The sequence below is a fragment of the Heloderma suspectum genome, chromosome 8, assembly GCF_057233095.1.
Source record: "Heloderma suspectum isolate Gila_16-S chromosome 8, 16-S_ref, whole genome shotgun sequence".
NCBI classification, from domain to species: Eukaryota; Metazoa; Chordata; class Lepidosauria; order Squamata; family Helodermatidae; genus Heloderma; species Heloderma suspectum.
Window position 1 is genome coordinate 27,632,681 of NC_139465.1, and position 25,000 is coordinate 27,657,680.

General features: G+C 42.9%; 1 long non-coding RNA gene across 5 annotated transcripts in view; it reads left to right on the plus strand.

Moving 5' to 3' along the window:
- Positions 1 to 25,000, plus strand: part of LOC146338994 (uncharacterized) — a 47,378-nt gene that overhangs the window by 16,242 nt on the left and 6,136 nt on the right. For 2 of the 5 annotated variants that reach the window (XR_014784666.1, XR_014784665.1), the window contains 3 exons: positions 4,628 to 4,802; positions 12,454 to 12,626; positions 23,119 to 24,881. This is a non-coding gene — a long non-coding RNA (uncharacterized LOC146338994). Of the gene's footprint in view, positions 1 to 4,627; positions 4,803 to 12,453; positions 12,627 to 23,118; positions 24,887 to 25,000 lie in introns of those variants that run through there. The other 3 variants (XR_014784663.1, XR_014784662.1, XR_014784664.1) reach the window with 3 other exon arrangements.

The following is a 25,000-nucleotide window of genomic DNA, read 5'->3' on the forward strand; positions in this document are numbered from 1 at the left end:
AGCCGTGGCTGGAACTCTGGCTGCGGACGGCTCTGTCTTGCGCCTCCGCGGAGCTGCCATGGAGCGGAGCTGGCCAGGGAAGATTCCGGGGGGAGGGATGGAGCACCTCCCCCCCCACTGTGGATGCCCCTGTGCGGAGCCAGGTAAGGGATTCGTACATCCCTAGACGCAAATGGCGTAGCGGATGCCATTTGCATCCCCGCTCTTTGCTGTGATAGGTTATGTAAATATTTACACAGCCTATCATGGTTCACTGAAGGGACGCAAGTGGTGGCTGGTGTAGCGGCCTCCATTTGCAGCCACAGCCCAGCAGCGACCGGAGCTGCCTCCGCCAGAGCAGCCGCAGCCCGAGCCGCAGCCAGGTAGGCTCCGTTTCACGGGGCTTTCATGGGGTGGTGGGGCGGGTTGCTCCGTTCCGCCACAGATTCCAGGGGCCCGAATTCACTGGAATTTGGCCTCCCTGGGATCCATGGCGGAATTCTCTGACATCCCTGGGGGGGGGGATTTCAGGGGGTGGCGGGGGGGTGTTAATCCATTCCTCCACAGACTCCGGAGGGCCAGATTCCAAAGAATCCAGCCTCATTGGAGTCCATGGCGGATTTCTCCGCCATCCCTAGTATTGTCCCAAACCATCAACTGTTGTAATTTGGTAATCTGATCTGACACCTTGCCCAGCTGACATAAAACTTAACCATCTCATCCAACCATCTCTTGTTTCCCTTTTCGCTTCTGACTTATCTCGAACAAGTACTGAATTATCTGTAATTCCACATGGGCTGTAACAACAGGGATGTAATTTAATCATGAGCTACCCATTTTGGGGATAAGGGTCAGCCCTTTGGATAGCTTCTTTAGAGTTCTGGCTCGTTCTGGCTAAAACCCAGAATGGAATTATAGCCCCACCAACATTGGAGCTGCCAGCCTCCACTGTATTTAATTATTAGAAGCCTAAATTACTGTTCTTGTTGTTGATGTTGTTGTTAAATTATGATGTGATTATTAGAAGCCTCTGTTTTGTTCCCCAAAGTTTTGTACCACATGACATATGTGTTTTTCATTTGGTGGTGGTTCGTTTGTAACCCTTCTCATTCATGTCCATTATTGTTCATTCTTATAAAATCTTAATAATTACTGATAATTTTTAAAGTAAGATTTTCACAACAGAGTTTGTACATGCTCAGGGGCATGTCCAGACAGCAGTCTATGAGGCTCCCAGTCATACACCCAGTCAGGCACGGTAGTAAATAGCTGGGAGAGCATGAAGCTCCTGGAGCAATGTGTAGAACCACCTTTAGAAGTTTTGCTACTTGTATTGAAACTCCTCTGACAAATTCCATCAAAATTCCTCAGTTGTTTTGCCTGAGGAGGAACACACACATTCCCTTAGAATATCATATTTGGTGTCATTTCAAAGCCACTTCTAATCTGGTGAACAACAGGCTCTACGGGATGGCAGCCCTGCTCATGCTTGCAGGAAGTCCCCAGAAAAGAAATAGGGATGTCAGAGTATTCCGCCATGGACTCCAGTGAGGCCGGAATCTTTAGAATCTGTCCCCTCAGAATCTGTGGCGGAACAGCCTCCTGCCTCCTGCCACCCAGTGGAATCCCCGCAGGACAGAGCTTACCTGGGGCAGATGTGGCTCTGGCAGCGGTGGCAGCTCCGGCAGCGGCTCCAGCTGGTCTCCCGGCTAGCCACTGCTGGGCTGCTGCAGCTGCAAATGGCGGCTGTCGTAGCTAGAGATGTCAGAGAATTCCACCTCAGACTGAAATGGGATCAAATTCCCTTCAGTCTGTGCCACGGATCCTCTGCGGAATGGCACCATGAGATCCTGCGGAGCCAGCAGTCATGCGGCTTTCTTTTTGTCATCCACAGAGTGTCGCTAAATTTTCGTAAATAAAAATGCAAGGTAGTATATTTCGATAATAAATACGTAAGTTTTTTTTTAATGGATTGTGCTCACTGCCTTGTTTGTGAGTGTTCTTTTTTAATTGAAATCCTCCATCTCCGTTTACTTTCAGCCAAAACACTTCCTCCTCCTCGGGGCTTCCCAAAACAAGGCTGCCCTAGGTGTGCCTGAGTGATGCACTCTTTGTTTAAAGCAACGCTGTTGAAAGAAAGAAAGAAAGAAAGAAAGAAAGAAAGAAAGAAAGAAAGAAAGAAAGAACCTTTTAAAATGACCATGCCGGTCTGGAGCCCTGCACGATCAGACCACAAAGTCTGATCCCTGCTAGGCTTTCTATTTCCACATCCAGCCTTGTTGGTGACATTGTGAGGCTAAAATGGAGAGGAGAACCAACTCTGTGCATGTCTACTCAGAAGTAAGTCTTACTGAGTTCAATGCGACTTACTCCTACACATGTCAACACCCCACTTGCCCCCAGCTCAGCTTTGTATTTCTACATCCAGCTCATTAGCAAACCTCCTGTTAGTTATCTCACTGGGTGACTTTGGGCTGGACTCTAACCACTACACCATACTTCTGTTATGAAACTCATGAAGAAAAAGAGACAGTATAATGGAATATGAATAATAATAATAATAATAATAATAATATGAATATGAATATGAATATGAATAATATGAAGAACTACATTCTTCCATTATGTGTGCGTGTGGGGAATCTTCCTCAATCCAGCTGTTCCCTGGAAACCCCCCCCCCCATTCACCCAAGGGTCTTCTGAGATAACTAACAGGAGGTTTGATAATGAACTGGATGTGGAAATACAAAGCTGAGCAGAGAGGAGAACCAACTCTGTGCATGTCTACTCAGAAGTAAGTCTTACTGAGTTCAATGCGACTTACTTCTACACATGTCAGCACCCCAATTGCCCCCAGCTCAGCTTTGTATTTCCACATCCAGCTCATTATCAAACCTCCTGTTAGTTATCTCAGAAGACCCTTGGGTGAATGGTTTTTTTTTTTCCCCCAGGGAACAGCTGGATGGAGGGAGATTCCACACATACACACATAATGGAAGAATATAGTTCTTCATATTCCCTGGTATGTTTATTCCTCATTTTGTCCATTCCCTGAGTATGTGCAGAGTGTGCTTTTTATTCAAACAAAGAGAAGGTTGCTGATCTTTCCCTTCATGCTGCATTTGTACAAGTGTGACTGCTTCAGAAAGAACTTTCCATTATGCTGTCTCTTTTTCTTCAAGGTTTTCATATAATAGAAGTATGATGTAGTGGTTAGAGTCCAACCCAAAGTCACCCAGTGAGATAACTAACAGGGTTGCTAATGAGCTGGATGTGGAAATACAAAGCTGAGCTGGGGGCAAGTGGGGTGCTGACATGTGTAGGAGTAAGTCGCATTGAACTCAATAAGACTTACTTCTGAGTAGACATGCAGAGAGTTGGTTCTCCTCTCCATTTTAGCCTCAGCAGCCAGGTGGTATCACTGGTATGGCAGCATTATCTGATCCTCAAATGTACATATATGCCTTAGAATTAAAGCCCTTGTATTCATGAAACACATGACTTCATGGTGGCGGGGGGATGCTACACTTATTGAGGCAGACAGATAACATTTTAAATATCAAGCGGTGCATTAATATGCAAGAGAAATCAGGAGTATATCTCAGGGAGGCGTTATTAAATCCATTTGATATAGGCCTGATAAGGCATTTAAAATTAAGGCGCTTAATGCTTGCATGCATCAAAACTGACACTATGCAATAGATCTATTGAGTTATTTTCTTTTGAATCACCATAAAAAACTTGAAGAATTACCAGGGGGAAAAAAATGCTGTTTCCTGTCTCAGACAATTCTGTTTTATCTTATTGTGACATCAATCACTCAAATAGCTCTTGTTCTTTTTGACGCCTTGCAGGAGCTGCCATTTTGTAATCCCTTTGCTCATGACATCTATTAACCAAGTTGGGATCTTTAGTTTTACCTTAAAATGGAGCGAATTTTAACAGGTGTTCATATCCTAAACAGAAACTCAGTCAGGCCTGGACTTCATCTGCAGAAGAATGAGATGACAGAATCCTGAGGTTATAGAGAGAACTGTACCACTTCAAGCAGTTGTGTGTGATCTTTGACTGCTCATCCATGTAACAGACAATGCCCCCCCCCAACTCACTGCATGTAAATAAACTAGCACATAGGTGAGAAAGTTTCTCATGTAGCCCTCCCCAGACAGGCACTGCCTGGTCTGCCTCCGACTTACACTTCAATAACCCAGGGACAGACTGCAAGGAAGAGGTTTCCTTTGTGGTCTGATCCAGCTGTGCTCAATGATCATGCCCATTGTCCAGGAGCACATTGACTGAGGGATGTGGCAATACTGCACGATGAGGAAAGGACCTGCTGCTCCTGCCATCCAGTCATGTGGCCCATGCTGATGCTGAGCCCCTTGTTACCCATCCCAACATGGGACAGAAAAGGAAGCCATGTGGAACTTCTGCCTGTTTTGTTATGTACGTTTTTATATTGTTAAATTTAACCCAGGTAAGGTAAAGTTAATAGTATGCCAGAGAGTGAGTGAAAGGTGAGAGGGGCCTGAGTGTGCATGAGGATTGTGAGGTGATATAAAGGGAGAACTGACAGTCGGAAGTCAGATAGAGTTTAGAGATTGAAGAAGCAACATCTAAGTAGTGGGGTTTGTCTTTTGGATTTTAGGAGGGCCGACCAAGGGCAAGGTGGAGTGGACGGATGATATTCTGGAGGTGACGGACTCAACCTTGGGGGAGCTGGGGGTGGCGACGGCCGACAGGAAGCTCTGGCGTGGGCTGGTCCATGAAGTCACAAAGAGTCGGAAGCGACTGACCGAATAAACAACAAACAACAAGAGTAGGTAGGGAATTTAGGAACACATGTTGATTATTAATAATAACATAACTTTTCATGTTTTAAATAAATCATCATCATCATTATTATTTAAATACAAATTCCTATGTGTTGATAGATCTTATACTACCTTTATTATATTTATTTCCTTGTTCCATCTCCTATAGTGGAGAACTAATTAGTCATATTGGATCTCTCTGGAACCCGGACAGAGTAAAAAGGTTGAAGCTTGTGGGGCAGTGGATACAGCTGTCCCAAAGTGAAAACAGGCATTCCTGAGGGGTTTGGTTCTCAGTTTCTGAGGAGGAGGCTGGAGAAAGGTGGAAGCTCAGGCAGGAACTGGTGTACATAGGCTCACTGCCTCTGGTACTGGTGGTAGAACATAGCCATCAGGACTAATAGCCATTGATAGCCTTTCTCCTCCAGGAATGTGTCTAACCCCCTTTTAGAGCCATCCAAACTGGTGGCCATCACTACTTCCTGTGTTAGTGAATTCCATAGTTTAACTATGTGCTGATCGAAAGATAGTTTTCCAAATAAAGGCATCTCTGGAGATAGTCAGAATGCACTGCATGGAGACAATCCTAAGGCTCAGTTCACACATCACCTTATGTGGCATGGATGCCATCTTCTCTGTGGTTCATGTCACACTTCTCCAAATTGTTAAGTTGGATTGCATTACTGTGTACTATGCTGCAGATAGATACACTATATGGAGAGAAGCTATGTATGTTACTGGAGCACCAACCAAGTCACTCTAGGTAACATATAAACTAGGCCTCAATGTCAGGTCAGGGCCAGTCTTTGATGGCAGAGATGAGATGTGGCCCTGTTCTTCCCAGTCCAATGACAATTGGACCATGATTTTGATATCCATATAAACTATTATTCACAATACTTTCCCAGCCTTTGCAATGTGTTACTTTGTGACATAATAGTCTTCAGCACCCCTTCACAGATCACTGCCTTGTTGTGGCGAAGGGGCTTGCGTAACTCAGTGAAGCCATAAGCTATGCCGTGCAGGGCCACCCAAGACAGGTCATGGCAGAGAGTTCTGACAAAATGTGGACCACTGGAGATGGAAATGGCAAACCACTCCAGTATTCTTGCCAAGAAAACCCCATGGAACGTATCACAAGGCTAAAAGAGATGACACCGGAAGATGAGACCCTCAGGTCGGAAGGTGTCCAACATACCACTGGGGAAGAGCAGAGGGTATTTCCAAGTAGCGCCAGAAAGAGTGAAGCGGCTGGGCCAAAGCCGAAAGGACACTCAGCTGTGGATGTGTCTGGTGGTGAAAAGAAAATCCGATGCTGTAAAGAACAATATTGTTTAGGAACCTGGAATGTCAGATCAATGAATTAAGGTAAGCTGGAGGTTGTCAAACATGAGATGGCAAGATTGAACAGCGACATCTTGGGAATCAGCGAACTAAAATGCACAGGCATGGGCAAATTTAATTCAGGTGACCATCATATCTACTATTGTGGGCAAGAATCCCTGAGAAGAAATGGAGTAGCACTCATAGTCAACAAAAGGGTGGGAAAAGCAGTACTGGGGTACAATCTTAAAAATGATAGAATGATCTCAGTACGAATCCAAGGCAAACCATTCAACATCACAGTAATTCAAGTCTATGCCCCAACCACTGATGTCGAAGAAGCTGAGGTTGATCAGTTCTGTGAAGACCTACAACACCTTCTAGAACTAACACCAAAAAAAGATGTCCTCTTCATCATAGGGGATTGGAATGCTAAAGTAGGAAGTCAAGAAATCACCAGGATAACAGGCAGGCATGGCCTTGGTGTACAAAATGAAGCAGGACAAAAGCTAATAGAGCTTTGCCAAGAGAACACGCTGATCATAGCAAACACTCTTTTCCAACAGCACAAGAGATGACTCTACACATGGACATCACCAGACGGTCAATATCAAAATCAGATTTATTATGTCTTTTGCAGTCAAAGATGGAGAAGCTCTATACAGTCAGTAAAAACAAGACCTGGAGCTGACTGTGGCTCAGATCATGAGCTGCTTCTTGCAAAATTTTGGCTGAAATTGAAGAACGTAGGGAAAACCACTAAACCATTCAGGTATGACCTAAATCATATCCCTTATGAATATACAGTGGAGGTGAGGAATAGATTTAAGGGATTAGACCTGATAGACAGAGTGCCTGAGGAACTATGGATGGAGGTCCGTAACATTGTTCAGGAGGCAGCAATGAAATCCATCCGAAACAAAAAGAAATGCAAGAAAGCCAAGTGGCTGTCTGATGAGGCTTTACAAATAGCTGAGGAAAGAAGGGAAGTGAAAAGCAAGGGAGAAAGGGGAAGATATATCCAACTGAATGCAGAGTTCCAGAGAATAGCAAGGAGAGACAAGAAGGCCTTCTTAAATGAACAATGCAAAGAAATTGAGGAAAACAACAGAATGGGAAAGACTAGAGATCTCTTCAAGAAAATTGGAGATCTCAAGGGAACGTTTTGTGCCAAGATGGGCATGATAAAGGACAAAGAAGGCAGGGACCTAACAGAAGCAGATGAGATTAAGAAGAGGTGGAAAGAATACACAGAAGAACTATACAGGAAAGATCTTAATGTCCCTGATAGCCATGATAGTGCGGTCACTGAACTTGAGCCGGACATCCTCGAGAGTGAAGTCCAGTGGGCCTTAGGAAGCATTAGTAACAATAAAGCCAGCGGAGATGACAGTATTCCAGCTGAGCTATTTAAAATCCTAAAAGATGATGCTGTTAAAGTGCTGCATTCAATATGCCAACAAATTTGGAACACTCAACAATGGCCGCAAGACTGGAAAAGGTCTGTTTACATTCCAATTCCAAAGAAGGGCAACGCCAAAGAGTGTTCCAACTACCGCACAATTGCGCTCATTTCACATCCCAGCAAGGTGATGCTCAAAATCCTACAAGCTAGGCTTCAGCAGTATGTGAACCGAGAACTACCAGAAGTACAAGCGGGGTTTCGAAGAGGCAGAGGAACTAGAGATCAAATCGGCAACATTCGCTGGATCATGGAGAAAGCAAGAGAATTCCAGAAAAAAATGTCTATTTCTGCTTCATTGACTACGCTAAAGCCTTTGATTGTGTGGATCACAACAAATGTGGCAAATCCTTAAAGTGATGGGAGTACCAGACCACCTTACCTGTCTCCTGAGAAACTTGTACAAGGGTCAAGAAGCAACAGTAAGAACCAGACATGGAACAACCGAGTGGTTCAAAATTGGGAAAGAAGTACAACAAGGCTGCATATTGTTGCCCTGCTTATTTAACTTACATACAGAGTACATCATGAGAAATGCCGGGTTGGATGAATCACAAGTCGGAATTAAGATTGCTGGGAGAATTATCAACAACCTCAGATATGCAGATGATACCACCCTAATGGCAGAAAGCAAAGAGGATCTAAAGAGCCTCTTGTTGAGGGTGAAAGAGGAGAGTGCAAAAGCTGGTTTGAAACTCAACATTAAAAAAATGAAGATCATGGCATCTGGCCCCATCACTTCCTGGCATATAGAAGGGGAAGAAATGGAAGCAGTGACAGATTTTACTTTCTTGGGCTCCAAGATCACTGCAGACGGTGACTGTAGTCATGAAATTAAAAGATGCTTGCTCCTTGGGAGGAAAGCTATGGCAAACCTAGACAGCATAGTAAGAAGCAGAGACATCACCTTGCCGACAAAGGTCCGTCTAATCAAAGCTATGGTTTTCCCAGTAGCAACATATGGCTGTGAGAGCTGGACTCTAAGGAAGGCTGAGCACCGAATAATTGATGTTTTCGAACTGTGGTGCTGGAGAAGACTCTTATGAGTCCCCTGGACTGCAAAGAGGTCAAATCAGTCCATCCTAAAGGAAATCAACCCTGAGTGCTCATTGGAAGGACAGATACTGAAGCTGAAGCTCAAATATTTTGGCCACCTAATGCGAAGAGAAAACTCTCTGGAAAAGACCCTGATGCTGGGAAAGATTGAAGGCAAAAGGAGAAGGGGATGACAGAGGATGAGATGGTTAGATAGCATGACCGATGCAATGAATATGAACTTGAGCACACTCCGGGAGAGAGCGCAGGACAGGAAGGCCTGGCGTGCTATGGTCCATGGGGTCATGAAGAGTCGGACACGACTGAATGACTGAACAACAAGAAGTCTTCAGCAAGGCAGCGAAAAATCATATTACAATGTTCCTAAGGTGGTATGATGACCTTCAAGATTAGGTGGAACCACCAAGTCCTTTTTTCTAGAGAAAAAGGTACCAGAACTCTTGGATTAGTACATGGCGATTAAATTGTAATGAAGAGCATTTGAAGAGTGGACAACCACTGTGTGTGTGTGTGTGTGTGTACACACACACACACACACACACACTAGAAGAAAATGTGTTGGAATTCAGTTCTAGTGAGTTCCACCAGAAATAAAAAATCACTGGGCCCACCAGACAACATAGCAACCAGATGAGAAAAACAGATATTCCATCAAAAGCCCTGAAGACTTATGAGTAATGCTCTATTGAAACTGCATTAAATTGGTGGGTTTATGCCAAGAGACCACTTTTGATCAAAATAGTTGAATACTGTATTGCTATCTTTGAAGAATTTGGTATTAAATGATGTCAACACATACAGCACCATTTTATGGTATGACATATGGGGGATTCAGATGAACCTTTTCATATGTTAAATGTATACCCTGCTCCCCCAGCAACAATGCACCCATGGGGTACACCCTCTGTCTGTACACTTGGCAACTGTGAGAAGGGGTCCAATGTGCATACCAATCTGTACATCTAGAACTTTTCCACATAGGGGTGGAGGTGTCCTGTGTAAATCAGAATCCCCCCCCATACACACACACATGGAAGATCTGAATGCATACATATCTTCTCATGGTTCCTGAATGAAAATGTGGAAGGTAAGCATAGACACATCTACCAATTTTGATTTCTCTCCATTTCTCTCTCTCTCCATTTCTCTCTCCCTCTCTCTCTCTTTTTTCAACCCTAAATTCATTCCATTCCATTTTCACTTAAGTTTGCTTCTTCTTTTTTAAGTTCACACAACAAATATGCAACATTTTGTGTGCATTTTCCCTAATATATATGTATGCATTTTTGCCTAATATGCTTGCCTTACTATATTTGAACATAACAACATATGAAGAGCCCTGCTGGATCAGACCAAGGGTCCATCTAGTCTAGCATTCTGTTCACACAGTGGCCAACCAGCTGTCAATCAGGAAACCACAAACAGGACATGAGTGCAACAATACCCTCCTGCCCATGTTCCCCAGCAACTTCTGTACATAGGCATACCACCTCTGGTACTGGAGGTAGCCTTATGTATGCCATCCCAATTGCTTTTGGCTATTGGCCAACTCATAAATTAAATGAATAATAACAACAACAACTACAACAACAACAATTTCTCCAAATATAATGTGGTCTTGTACATTATTTTCAGTAGTTAAGCCTTTTTGCACACTTTCCCTTAATACACATATTTTTGTTTGCATGTTTTTATTGGAATACAGTATCGCAAAATGTAGAAAAGTGTGAATACTGAAGTATAACTGCATTTCATTTCATGTATTGCTTCAAGTAGTGGAAATTAGCTAGTTTCACAGGGAAATGCAAACTGAATAAATTTATTTCTAATCTGTACTGAGTGGGTGGGGGCATGGCCACTGGATTTGGCAGGGGCAGGGGGTGAACATTTTTTTATTCCACGTGGCCCCACAATCTCCTCATGCATATCTATTAATGCATGAAGGGGATCTGTGCCATCCTCCCTCTAGCACTAAACTAGAAGGCTTTGAAGAATGACCCACTGACAGAGTAGAAGGTAGCAATGCACACATGATGCAACAGAAACGCAGCTATCAGTACAACCATATAAGTGAGAACATATCAGTAGAAGATTAAAAAACAAAACAAAGAACATAGCATGATGTGAACTGTAGCTTTAGCAGTGAAGCTTCTGCAAAACGGCCACTTATCAGTTTTGATAGATGATGAGAATTCCATAAGTCAGAGCTGTGGAGTCATAAGAAAATAAGAGCCCTGCTGGATCAGACCATCTAGTCCAGTTTTCTGTTCACACAGTGGCAAGTCACTGCCCACGGGAAACCCACAAGCAGGACATGAGTGCAACAGCACTCTCCTGACCATGTTTGTTTATGTATGTATGTATGTATGTATGTATGTATGTATTTACAATATTTACATACTGCTCCTCATCAGAAGATTTCAGAGCAGTGAACAACATGATAGAAGAAGAAAACAATGGTTAAAAGAGTTGAAACATTTTTTAAATGTTCTGCAGCAACTGGTGTATATTGGCATACTATGCCTGATACCGGAGGTAGCAGAAGCATCCGGGACTAGTAGCCATCAATAGCCTTCTACTCCGTGAATTTGTCCAATCCCCTTTTAAAGCCATCCCAATTGGTGGCCATCATTGCATCTTGTGGAAGTGTATTCCATAGTTTAACTATCTGTTGTGTGGAACAGTCCTTCCTTTTATCTGTCCTGAATCTCCCACCAATCAGCTTCATGGGATGACCCGGGGCTCTAGTATTAGGATGTGGCTCCACGTCTGTTCTTGGTATCCATCTACAATCAGCCCCATCTGATGTAGCCAATAGTCAGAGGTGATGTGTAGTTCAACAGCATCTAGCCACACATTCCCCAGCCCTTCCATAAACATGCTAGGTATTCCAGTCAGTGCGTGATCCACTTTGATCCAATGCAATTTGACTGGAATTGTAAACTTAATATACATAGACATTAGCAACAAACTGATGTACGAAGGGCAAACAGTTCCTCACTGCTCAAAACTGGGTTTTGTGACCCTGCCACATTCCTGTGCATACTTGTCCATATTCTGAAGTACAGAAGGTCTTGGATGTTAGTGCACAGAGGTTTGGTGAATTTATTTATCTGGTTGGTGCACCTGCTTTCCCTGCTCCTAACTTTCATGCATTCAGCTGAAGGTCTGAAAACAGCCTATTACATGTACAAGATGTACCTGCATATGCTCCCTCTCTGTGTGATTAGCTGAAGGAAGAATACTTGATTTCGCATCCAGAATCTATGCACAAACAACAATATCAACTCATAGGCTCTGTTACAAACTTCAGCTGTAGGTGTGAAGGACAGAAGTTGGAAATGCTAGTAAAATCTCAGTTGCCTCCGCCACATGCATTTATGGAATCTCTGATCAGGGCTCATGCATCTAATACATGATTTTTAATTGAAACAATAACAACAACAACTGGATGCCAGTCCTGAGCTGATATTAGAGCTGTGAGCAAATGGCCTCTCAAATTCTCTAGCCTATTTGTGGCCAAAGGAAGGAGGGGGCAATTATACCAAATATATCCTAGGGGAGAAGAAAATTCTCCAACAGGTTCTCACAGACAGGGATCACTATAGGCAGGGCATGTCACACAGGTTCTTTCATTTTTCCTAAGGGTTTGCACTGCTCCTGCAAGTGGCAATAGCCATCAACTATGTTGAGGCTTCCGCTTTTCTGAGGCAGAATTTTGAATTTCTTTTGGTTTGAGCTTACCTAATCACTGTGAGGTGGCTGAAGGTCCCGTGTGTGTTTTCTCTCTCTGTTACACATCTTTCCATTGCTCTGCAGCCTCCCAGGCCACCTGCACTTGCTGAACTGAAAAAAACCCCATGGGAGGATTTGCCTCATGATGACTTTAACTGAAGTTTGGGAAGCAGAGGAGGTGATAGGCTGCCACTGAGATTATTACATAATGACAGACAGGACACTCATGCATACTCCTCAGCCACCTCCAATGTAAGGTAAGCCCAAGAACCCCAACCTCAACCCATGAGAATTTCTCAGAAATTTCTTCTCCTTTGAATTTATTTTCAAAAGCAATTCCTTTTCTATCAGATTGAATGAGAATGGCTGAAAAAAAAATGTGGGAGAAATTTTCGACACAGCACTAGCTGATATATGTAGCACACATATTCCTCCAACCCATAAAACTCCAAGGTATATTTACAAGAAAAGCTATTCAAAGGCAGATCAGATCTTGTTGTATTTGGCAAATCCTGTGGTGTTTCTACAGTGCATATCTGTTCTCTGCCTGTGGCACATCAAATTTGCTTATGGCACATTGTACCTATGCATCTTAATCAGATCTTTCTGTACTTTTGGTTCGGCTCTAGAAGAGACAAACTGAAAGTGAGCTGGCATTTCCTTAGACTAAAACTGGGGGGTAGGGGGATATCGTATACAATCTCCCCACTAAGGATAGGTCCCAAAATTGCCATCACAATTGCATAAGCAGCCCCAAAGTTTTAAATTGGCTCAGAATGTTGGTTATCGTGTCATACCATGAGCTATGAAAATTCTTTGGTGCAAAGGTGTTTTCAAGGTCACTTCAGGTGACAGACATTTTGAACTTCTGCAGCTGTAAGGAGCCTCATTAATAAACAACACAGCTTCACCCCACTGGATAAACTTCAAATGGCAATGTCCATTGATGAGGTGCCAAATAAGTTTTAGATTTATGAAGCAGAGCTGCATAAATCAGATTAGTAGCAACAAATGATTGCACTATTTATACCTCAGCAAAAGAGCTAAGGACTCACATTGGTAACTGCCAGCATATCCCAATGTCTGAAGGAATTCAACCAGTTTAAAAACCAAAACCAAAACTCCCCCCCCCCCCCCGCCCACACACACAAAACCATCCCATCCTCATTTATGCTTAAGGCTTCTTTGCATAAATCTGGCAGTGTACTGGGGCCTTAAACTGAGTTTAAGGTCACATTGCAATGACCGAATGATACATATTAGCCTATTTTAAATGAGATGTTGATCCTTTACAAATCGATTTTAGGCTACGGTGATTTTAAATGAGGCATTAGCAACAAACCAATGTACAAGGGGAAAATCACATCTTCACTGCTCAAAATTGGGTTTGGTGACCCTGCCACATTCCTGTGCACACTTGCAGCGGCAGGCAGGACTGAACTTGTTGCACTGGTGCAGGTATCCTGCACTTGATTTAGGGATTCTTCTCCAAGTTCTCCTCCAGATCATTCATAATGTTCCAGATTGACTGGCCCTTTCCCCCCAAAGTGGAGCCAATGCATTAGGAATCTTCTGAAGGGAAGGTGGATAGCTAAGATCTGAATATTAAGCTATGCCTCTATCTGTGATAACCATACATGGCTGATGAATATCAGGAGTTGGGAGCAGGTGGCTGTGTTATGCCAGAAGGCTGTCCTAAGGTCTTTCCTGAAGAAGGTTTCAGAAGCAGACGTCCAAGGCCCTCCTCCAGGTGCATCCTCCAAGGGAGGCTCAGAGGGTGACAAGGGAGAGGGCCTTCTTGGTGGTAGCCCCCCATTTATGGAATAGTCTTCCCCATGAGGCCCACCTGGCGTGAACATTGTCATCTTTTCAGGACCAGGTTAAAACTGCCCTCTTCTCTCAGGCATTTGGCAGCATATAACAAGTCTTTTTGATCAGGTCCTGGATTGCCTCTGGCTGATTGTTTTAAATTGTTTTAGATATATGTTGTTGTTGTTGTGTCTGTTTTCTGTCCTTACATGAATGATTTTTATATTTTATGATGTAAGTGAATGGTTTTTAATTTTTGTGAACCACCCAGGGAGCTTTGGCTATGGGGCAGTATATGAACACACACACCCCAAACACGCACACACACACACACACACACACACACACACAGATAAACTGTCCAAGAAGCCAGTAGTACAACAGGAGGAGCTTTGGTGTCAGAGGGAGACTGTGCCGAAGAGCTGAATCTCATTATGAGTGGTGGAGGTTTAGGGAATTTGGCCTGAGACAAAAGACCCTCTATGGTTTGTATTAGCAACAGTGTCTCTTGAGTCCTTAAGAAGTGTCAGAAGTGTCTTTTCAACTCCCCCAAATAAATATTAGTATCCCCTTATGTATACAATATTTCTTTAATAAACCAGCTTGTTTAATAGTTCCAGCTGTCTATTGTAGCTGTGCCCATCTCACACCTAAGCCTTTTATACCAAGCTACTCAGAGGTTTTCAAGTATTCTAGGATAGCTGGTGGAAGCAGAAAATGGTCTACTTTGAGTTATAGTGGCAATTGATTACTAATGCCTGGAAATATAAGCATTTGATAGGTAAAAAAAATAGAGGAAATCCCATAGGTGGAGTTGCCCAGTGAAGCAGCAGTTCCCCCATACAGGGGCATGCCCAGCAGGGGCTTGTATGTGCAAGACTTCACCTTCAAGTCTGTGTATTAGAACTTCAGCCTAAGCATGCTGTGCATGTTCGGCTGCTTAACCCCCATTGATTTTAATGGGATTTCAGCAGGGTTGCCATCCCTTGTACTCCTGTTTCTATGTCTGAAATAGCAGCCTGATGTAATGGACATTAGCAGATGAAGGGTGGTGGTGGTGGAGATAAAATGAAGGTTGACTGGTTCACTTTTTTCCATTTGAAATGTACACTTTTTCTGTTCGGGGGGGGCTTGATTGCAAATGCAAACATAAGCAAGCTGAACTGAGCTTTGAAGTACAGTTCAGATAATTTCTGCAAGCTGGAACATCTCCAGTTCTCTCCACCCTATTGCTAGGTATTACACTAGGCTAATAAACAACCATGGACCATTGGGCTCCTGTTAAACATCAAGGAGCCTGTACTTTCTTTGTGATAAATTCCCCCCTCAAAAAAATAGGCTTTTATCACTTCAAGAGGATATAACCTATTGACAGAAGTGGGTATTTTTGCAGGACAAAAGTGAGGGGATTATATTTAGCCAGGTCAGTCTCATTGTTTAACAACAACCACAGCAGGAACACTTTTATTTATGATGTCCAGAAGAGGAGGGAAAATACATATCTGCATGTGGTTAGTAAAAGAAGGAAACTCCAAGCCTAACTATGTAAGTTGAGGGACCTAAACCTATTAGTACATAATGACTTTTCAGTCACCAGCCATCCAGTCCTAGATTCAATCTCCAAATGCTCCAACTGCCTCCTAACAGCTACCTTCAGTAGATTCTGGATGCTACTATGCTTGTTGTTGTTGTTTTATGGTGCCATGGAATCTGGCTCTGTTCTTTCACGCCCTCCAGCAGACATACACAGGAACATGTCTGTAAGACCTCTGTCTTCATAATCAGGACCGCTACCTACAACTTCTTTGAACCTCTTTCAGCCCAAGGGCCAAATTCCACTTCAGAGGAGTCCTCAGGGGCCACATTCCATTGGTGCATAGGTCAAAGCCAAAAGGGGTGGGGTCAAAGGCAATGGGGTGGAGTCAAGGGCAAAAGGGCGCAGGGTCAAAGGCAAAAGGGGCAAGGTAAAAATTGCCAGCTTAAAGCTTTTACTGGTAGTAATTAAGCCTTAGGAGAGGCATTTCAGCCTTTGAGAGAAGGGGAAAAAAACCTACAGAATAGCTGAGAAACCACAAAACACTCATTGGTTGGGGGAAAGTGGGATTGGCCCTCTGAGGAATTCTAGAGGACTGGGTTGGTACCACAGGAGGTCAGAATTTGGCCCCTGTGCCTGAGGTTCTGCACTCCTGGTCTAAGATGACCCCCATCCATTGTTACCATTGCTGAAGGCTTACCTTTGCCTGCTGTATTCATTTTCTCTGCAACAGCCCTGTCCTCACCTGATTTAAACATCAAGACAGCATGTGTCCTTTCGGTTAAAGATAAAGGTTTGGATCTGAAATGTCCTTTCTGTGAGCTGAGGGGCTTTCAGTGCAGGAGTAATCTCTGCTAGTGGAAGGGAAGGGAATTTTTTTTCTCCACTCTTTCTCCCCCTTGCATCCACCCCCTGATCTTCCAGAGGGGCTCCCAAACTGCTGGAGCAAATTTCTACAGGGCACAGGGGGCTGCTTGCAAAGAGGGGAATTGCTGAAAATCACCCTCCCTGTTTCTGCTGGCAGGAGTGCCCCATGGGTGGAGCTCTTCTTATAAGAGCTTAGGATCCAAGCCAGAATAGATAAATCTAATTGCCTTTCAATATTGTTATCAATAGCACCTGCAGCATTTGAAAGAGCAGGCTCTGCACTGTGTGGTGCCTTAATGTTCATGCACAATGCATCTCTGTACATGTGCACTAGTGTTCTTGACTAGGGCTGAATCTACACATATGTAGCAGTTATACTGTTATCATACTGTAATTGTAACTACTGGTACACATGACACCAATGGGAACCAATAGTTATGATAACAGTATAACTGCTATGTGTGGATTCAGCCTAGGGAGAAAGCTGAGCCCTGAAAAATGAAAGTGCTAGCATCGTACTGTGTGTGTGTGTGTATTTAAAAGACATCTCCCAAAGGATCAGTGATTTACCACAAAGTAGGGTCAGTGATTTATCATTTACCACAGACAAGTACAAGGATACAGGAACTATCCCAGCTTATAGGGACAGGTTTTGCATATGGAATCCTATTACTAATTTTGTTTTTGCAGCATAAGAGACAAACCTCTACTGAAAGGATCAACTGGCAATTTGAAATACATGTAATTACATATGCACGTCTGTCATTCTTTATGTTCTTTTTTTTTTGGTTTAATGTAGGCCTCAAATACTGTTGGGTGTGCATAGACACATCGCCGCATGGCAAAATAGACACATTGCCACACGGCACAAGCACTTGCTTTTCCACACATGAATTTTGCAAACAAGGTTTCACTATTAATTGGTTTTGTGGCATGTGGGACTCTTACACACAAGAGCGGGGGCAGTAAAGAAGGACCTGAAAAGACATGAACAGTCTGTTGAGGACTATTAATGGGTGAACTTACCTCAACAGAAATGGTCATTTGCTTATCACATTACAAATTCCTCTGTTGAACCTCGGATGAAAATTATCCATGATTCTGAGATCGAATAGTGTATATATGAATTGCTGCTGAAGCCTAGATCTCCTCCTTGGTCCTCGTGACCTCTCCTTACTTGAAATGCTACACACTCTTACTGCTGCATGGGTATCTCCTCAGATATAGCCTTTCTGTCCAGCAGTACTTCCTGGAATGCCCATGTCACCATACGACATCATCCGGTCACATGGGCATTCCAGGAAGTACTGCTGGACTGAAAGTTTATCTGTGAACAGACCCATGTAGCTGTGAGTGAGCATGCACACAGCATTTTCAAAGTCTAATAATAACAACCACAACAACGTAAAAGATGCAGACCACGCAGTTGCTCCTAATCTCAATTTATATGTTAGAAAGCTGTCCAAGCTTGGTACACACCTGGGCATTATGAACACAGAAAATTTGACTAATGAACTTCCTAATTTTGAGTTTCAGAAGCATCACTATTGAAGACCTCAACCTATGTTCCATGTCCCAGCCTCTGTTTGTCAGCTTATTTTCAGAAACGCTAACAAAACCATTGCAAAATGGCTATTCCCTGTGGGTCGGTGTTCTGAAATGACACATTGCTGCCTGCAAGGCTGAATTACATTTTCAGATGGGAATGAAGCAGAAAGCAAAACTATTTCTTTTCTTCATCTTTTTCTTTTTCCATCCCTGATCCTTCAGAACAAAGGTGTATATCTTTGGCATTCTTATGAATATAAATGTGTTGCCCAATCCGAGGTATCCTTACATGAAAGTAAATTCCACTGAAGTTGCATTAGGCTGCAACCCTATGCACAGAATTAGGAGTAAGCCCACTGAATTAAGCAAGATTTACTTCTCTGTAAAGATACATGGTACATTGGCCTGTAAGCCCTATACCTACAGGACTAAGCTGATCAATAGAGTTATAGTGAATACTGCTCCCAAGTTCCAATGGCACACTAAGTTCTTTAGTTTATAAATATGGGTAATTCACACATCAGTTTTCCCACCAAAAAGTACTGGTGGGTTCTAATGTCATTCTTTGATCCAAACCAGTATTTTAGAATACCCCAATTTCCTAACAGGCTGGTCCAATCCAGGACGCTTACTAGAGTGAATGGATAAAGTAGTATGAATTTGTTGTTCCTGTCGGTTATTATACAGTATTCTACAGTAAGCAATTGCACTGTCCGGTTTTCAGACCATGCACAGCCCTCCCCCCCCCCAATCCTTATATGTTTTCTCGGTAAGAAATTGTCTGTATTTACCACATTCAAGCTGTGAGTGCTCTATCCTTATGTAGTCAAAATGACACTGCACAGATACACGCAAGCGGGAGGGATCAACAAGTTTGGGGAAACTCCAATGTTGGCAGATGTACAACCTCCCCCTTAAATTATTCCTAAGGGGGGAAAGGTTCTGTGCCCCCCCATAGCCAAATGAGATCTGAGCATGCTCAGTGGACACTGATTGTCTGACTGTGGAATAATAACAATAACAATAACAATAGCAATAGCAATAATGGGAATCTGGGAGCAGGGAGTGGGAATGGATTGGAGTGTCTAGCATACTGAGCAGAAGCACTCCATCTTGCTGGTTTTGTTGAAAGTCCTGCTTGTCTTCCTTAAAAGACAACTGGCCCACCACTACTGAACTTCCCTTGTTATGTGCAGTGGCAAGAAAGGATTGGGTGCAGCCAGACAGGTTTGGCCAGTGCCCTGCATCATGAACTGTGCATCCCCTGAAGATTTCCCTGTATCTTCTGCAGTAAGCTGGGACTTCTGTTCTCTGGCAGCATTCTGGGGTTTCATGACAGACAAATCAATGTGGAAAACGTTTCTTGAAGTGAACTAGGAAAATACTGTAGGCATCCAACTACCATAGAACAGTGAGTGTAACCATCAGATTTCCAAGCTGTTCAGAAACTGTTTCATTTTAACTTTATTGGTTTCCTGTTCTGGTACAACATTGAAGCAAGGGTACCCCACCCCCACCCCCTTTTGGAACAGTATTCAAATAAGTTTTTAATGAGCTCCTTAATTAAAGGCTAATTGAGGTGAATTCATTAAAGATTTCAAATCATTCTTATCAGGACGGTTCTGTGCTTAAGGTAAGCTTTAAATATTTGTTTCACCAAGCCTTGTTTGATCATAAAATATGCCATGTTAAAATCTAATTGGAATTGGTATGTGCTTTTTTTTCCCCTTAGAGCCCTTTTGGGGCAGTTAACGTATGTAAATTTAATATGGACCTAATATTGGTCTTCCAAGATAAAGAAGCAATGAAATAGCTTCTATGGGATATTATTTTGAGTGTGCTAGACATTTTTTTTTTTAATCAAGGGTCTGTGGGGAAATGGTAATTATACAGAACCATTGTTAATCTCACAGTTCTGTTGCTGGTTCGAAAATCATAACTTTTGTCTGGGGCTTCTTTCTTCTAATTGTAGTGTCCATACTAAACAGCAGGGCCATTTCAGCTAGGGAATATCACTACATGAAGACAGTGCATGCAGCCCAAACCTGTCATTGTCGGAACACTCAGACAGTTAATGAATGAGTGCATTAATTAATTAGCTGAATGTCTTTGTCAAGGACTATTTCTCTCATTAACGCTATTCTTTTACAAGATCAAAACAGAGTTGTTTGTTGTTATTTTTTTAACTTCACAGTGCTTGAATGACTATGTAATAGACCATGGTATCCTCCTGAAAGGGGCTCCATGGGTTGGGTATTGGAGGCACCATGTTACAGTGGTTCTGGTCCTACCCACAAGGTCCATTTCAGAAAGTAAGACTGGATGACCACTCTTTGACCCCTTGGCAACTGAGCTACAGGGTTCTGCAGGGTACCATCTTGTCCCCAGTATTGTTTAACATCTATATGAAGCCACTACGAATGAGGATTTGGAGCAAAGTCCCATCATATGCTGATGGCACATAGCTCAATCTCCCCATGACCCCTGAATCAAATAAGGTTGTGCAAGTCCTGAATCAGTGCCTAAACTCAGTGATGGGATGGGTGACGGCCACTAAACTCAGGCTGAATCTTGACAAGATGGAGGCCCTGTGGGTGAGTGGTTATTGAGTTCAGGAGATAGGCTCATTGCTGTTCTGGATAGGGTTACACTCCCTCTGAAAAATCAGATTTATAGTTTGGGGGTACTCCTGCATCCATCTCTGTTATTGGAGGCCCAAGTGGCCACAACAGCTCAGAGTGCCTTCTAACAGGTATGCCAGCTACAGCCAGCTATGGCTACAGTGGTACAGGCATTAGTAACCTCAAGACTGGATTATTGCAATGCACTCTAGGTGAGGCTACCCTTACAGCTGCTCAGGAAACTGGAGCTAGTGCAGAATGTGGCAGCTCAACTGTTGCTGGGACCTGCCCCTTTTCAGCATGCAACACCTTTGCTGAGGGAACTGCACTGGCTGCCTATTCGCTACCAGGCAAGGTTTAAGGAGTTATTATTGCTGTATAAAGCCTTAAACAACTGGGTACCAGGATATTTTAGAGAGCATCTTCTAAAGGGGGTTGGACATGATGGTCTTGTAGCCCCCTTACAACCCTGCTATTCTGTGATTCTATGATTCTCCCTTGCCAGCCTGGCTAGTCACTGAGGTCATCATTCGAGACATTCCTGGTGGTTCCACATGGGCATGCAGTCAGAGTAGAGCATACTGCCTCCTTTACTGTAGAATTCCCTGGCTGTTGATGTCAGGCAGGCATGTGTTTTGGTGCCTGGTGAAGACATTTTTATTTAAACAAGCCTTCCTTGACTGACCAGCCACAGTTTTATTGCTCTAATACCATTTTAAAGATTTTAATTCTGTATTTTGATTCTTTTTCACCCTTTCCTTCTTATTGCACATCACTAGGGAACTGTGTTAGATGGAGAGTGGTACATCGATCTTGTGAATAAATGAATGAATGAATTTTAAAATCTATGTATTTGTGTTTTTATTCATACACATGTATCCATCCCAAATTTTGCTGGAGTGGATGCTGATGGTGGCTACTAGGTGTATGCTTTGGATTCTGCCAAATCCTGAATCCCAAACCAAATCAGGCTGATTTGAACAGATTTGGGAGATAGCCAAAGCAAATTGGGGTTTCTTCAAAGTGAACCTGAATTGGAATTCTCCTGCAGATTTGTTAGCAATTCAAATTGGGAGGGACACAGAGACACAGGCATTGTGTCTGCCAAAATTTTATTATTTCTCTCCATAGAAGGAAAACTCCCAGGTGGGAAGAGAGGGAAGGCAGGGAGGGGATATGACTGACAGCTCTAGCTTTTAATCACAGTGTATGGTTTCACCAGGCTTCTCCAATCCTAATGATTTGGGGGCAGGGATGTTGAAGTAATATATCGTATCGCAGGACTATTCCAGTGTTCAGTTATTTGGGGGGATCTCTGTGATGTTTTGAGAACAGGAACTGAAAAAAAAAAAAGGTTGGTGGGATCTGTGGGATCTGGGAGGGTGTAGCATTGGTGCTTGTTTGGAAAATGGAGCATATTCACGTCCTTCTGTCTTTGCCAGTGTATGCTTGACATCTACCCCTGTCTTATTGCACTTTCTGTGGAATATGTGAATAAGCAAAACGTGGTGAAAGTTCTCCAAATTCCATCTCAATGCTCATTCCAACTCTAGTCTGTATCAGATTGCAAGCTTCCCCCCCACATGAAAATCTGTGCATATTTTCATGCATATTTTTCCAAATGTACTCATGAAGTGTGTGCATCTTTGAAATGTATGCATTCTTCTCCCATTGATTAAAGCATTTTTGTGTGCATTTTTCAAAAGTACACATTTTTCCAAATATATGCATGCTGTTGAACACATTTTGTGGGGTCCATGAATCATATTGCAAGCTCAGACTTCGACAGCAGATTGTGTCCAACTCCATGTTTGGTCTGGAAGGTGTGAAGTGGGTACATCCTGATAAAAAATAAACTGAAACAAATTTCTCATACATCCCTAGCCATCAGGCAAAATATTAACTGGATACATAACATTGGCAAAAAGCGTGTTGCTCTAATTCTCACAACATATGAAGGCACTTGTATGAAAAGTCCTAGTATTAAAACTAAAACAAGATACAACCAAAAAACAGACTCTCCCCCTGGACACACATACAGATAGACTCATAAAATTACTAAGAGTTCAGCAGCCCCTCCCCAGAAAATAAATCACAAAAACAGCCTGGACTCAGTGGCAGTGAAGATGACTTACTTTTCATTTAAAAACCTTCTTTACCTGAGCAGGAAATCGGAAGATATGTTGGCTTCAGCCTTCACTGTCACAGGTCACTTTCCAACTATAGTGCTGTTGCAGTGAATTCTGAATTCTGCCCACCTCTCAATAGTTGCCATAATGATCTTGCTTTATTTGTATGATCACATATTGTGATATGAAGCAGATGTAACTCCTGATTATTCATCAGCTCTTTGCTTTGCTTTGCTTTCAGCTTGCTTCATCCTCAACTCCTTGACAAGATCAGATCATCAAGTGATTTGAAGAGATTGTTTCTCATGAGAGTTTTGTCATAGTGAGTCCTTGAATCGAGACACATTTCTAGAACATTCCAGGGCTTCATGTCAATCGGTTGGCCTACTGGAATAATTGATGGGATCACATCACATATGTCTTGATATCACATTAAAAACATGCTCTGGCCCACATCACGTATGAGTGAGTCCCTTTTCATTTATTTTTTCCATCACATTTCTCTTCCCCCTTTCCACATTGTTGAGACTGAGAGCAACAAATGCTGACAGCGCAGCCATCCTTTCCTTTCATTTGATGTGCTTGAGACTGAGCCATACTTCATTAAAATAGGAGGCATCCCTGCAGCTGATATAAGGGGAGGAGATTTTCACTGTGGCACTGGCAGTAGAAGCCCAACAGAGTGAAATATTATTGGTAACAGATCCATCAATTCCATCCTGCATTGGACTTGTCTCAAGACAGATAGCTCTGCATTGTGGCCTTCCTTGATCTCATTTCAGAGATTTCCAAGGTACGATTCTGCTACTGATCAGCACTATTAGAAATTGGCATCTTGATCAACAGGGTGGATCAGAAATAGCTGATAAGGTCAACTGATTGGGGTAGTAGTAACAGTCGTTTTATGAAAGTTGTGGCATTGCTGGGTACTTGCTGAGAGACCCACAGTCCAGTAAGAGGGGGACACTGGTGACTTTGAGAGCTTCCTGCTCTGCTCCTCATCCTCCTTGCTTTTGTGATATGTCCAGCTACCCTCTGTGATCATGCAAGCAGTGACACGGGTGAGGAGACGGAGCAGGATCCCTCAGATACTAATGAGGACGAATGTCATAGAAATCTGCAATGGGATCCAATGCATTTGGATTTCTATGAAGTTGACCCACAGATCCTGCAGCAGACTGGCTTTTCCCAAGTCACACGAATTCTGCAGACTGGTGGACTGTTTATTATTTTTATTTTTATATTATTATTATTAGTAGTAGTAGTAGTATTCTCCTCCTCCTCTTCCTCCTCCTCCTCCTCTTCTCTGGAATTTTACACAAATGCAGTCATAGAAAAATATGTAAACCAAACCAAACAAACAAAGACCAGCCAAAAATGGATATTACCCCATAGGCTAAAACATGAAAATGCACATGAGGGGCAGGATTTGTGCCATGTGTGTGCATGCACATTTTTGCAAGTGCAAATCTGTTCAAGGGCAAATTTGTGCAAATTTTGGAAAGGGGGGGGCGCTAATTCCATCAATAAGTGGACGAGGGAACAAAGGCCATCTGACAGTCTGTGAAATGCAGATGGAACTGTTTTTACAAAATCCATACATCCCTACTAAGGGGAGGGCCTTTTCAGTGGTAGCACCCCAGCTGGGGAATGCTTTTCCCAGAGAGGCTCTCTTGGTGCCTATGTCATGGTCTTTTCAGTATCAAGTGAATATCTATTTTCCCAGGAGTTTTAGTCTTTTCATTAAAAGAAAGAAAGAAAAGCGGTTAGTGAATTTTAAGATCCTGCACTGCTGCTGGCTTTTACTTTGTTTTTGTTTTTTATTCTAGTTTTGTTCTGCTTTAAACGTTTAAATGTTTTTGGATGATATTTTATTGTTCTATTATAATTGTTCTGTTATATTGTTCTGGGAACCGCCCAGGGAGATTTGGCTAGTGAGTGGTATAGAGGTGAAATGAAATGGAATGGAATGAATGAATGAATAATAAAATAAATTCAACTTGCATTCTGCTCTCTCACTGGTGGTTGTGCAGATTGGGCCCAGAGGGAGAGGACAAGCCATGGTGACAATGGCAAATAGGTGGTGGGATCACTCAGAGAGGAGGGGACACTGAAGGCATATT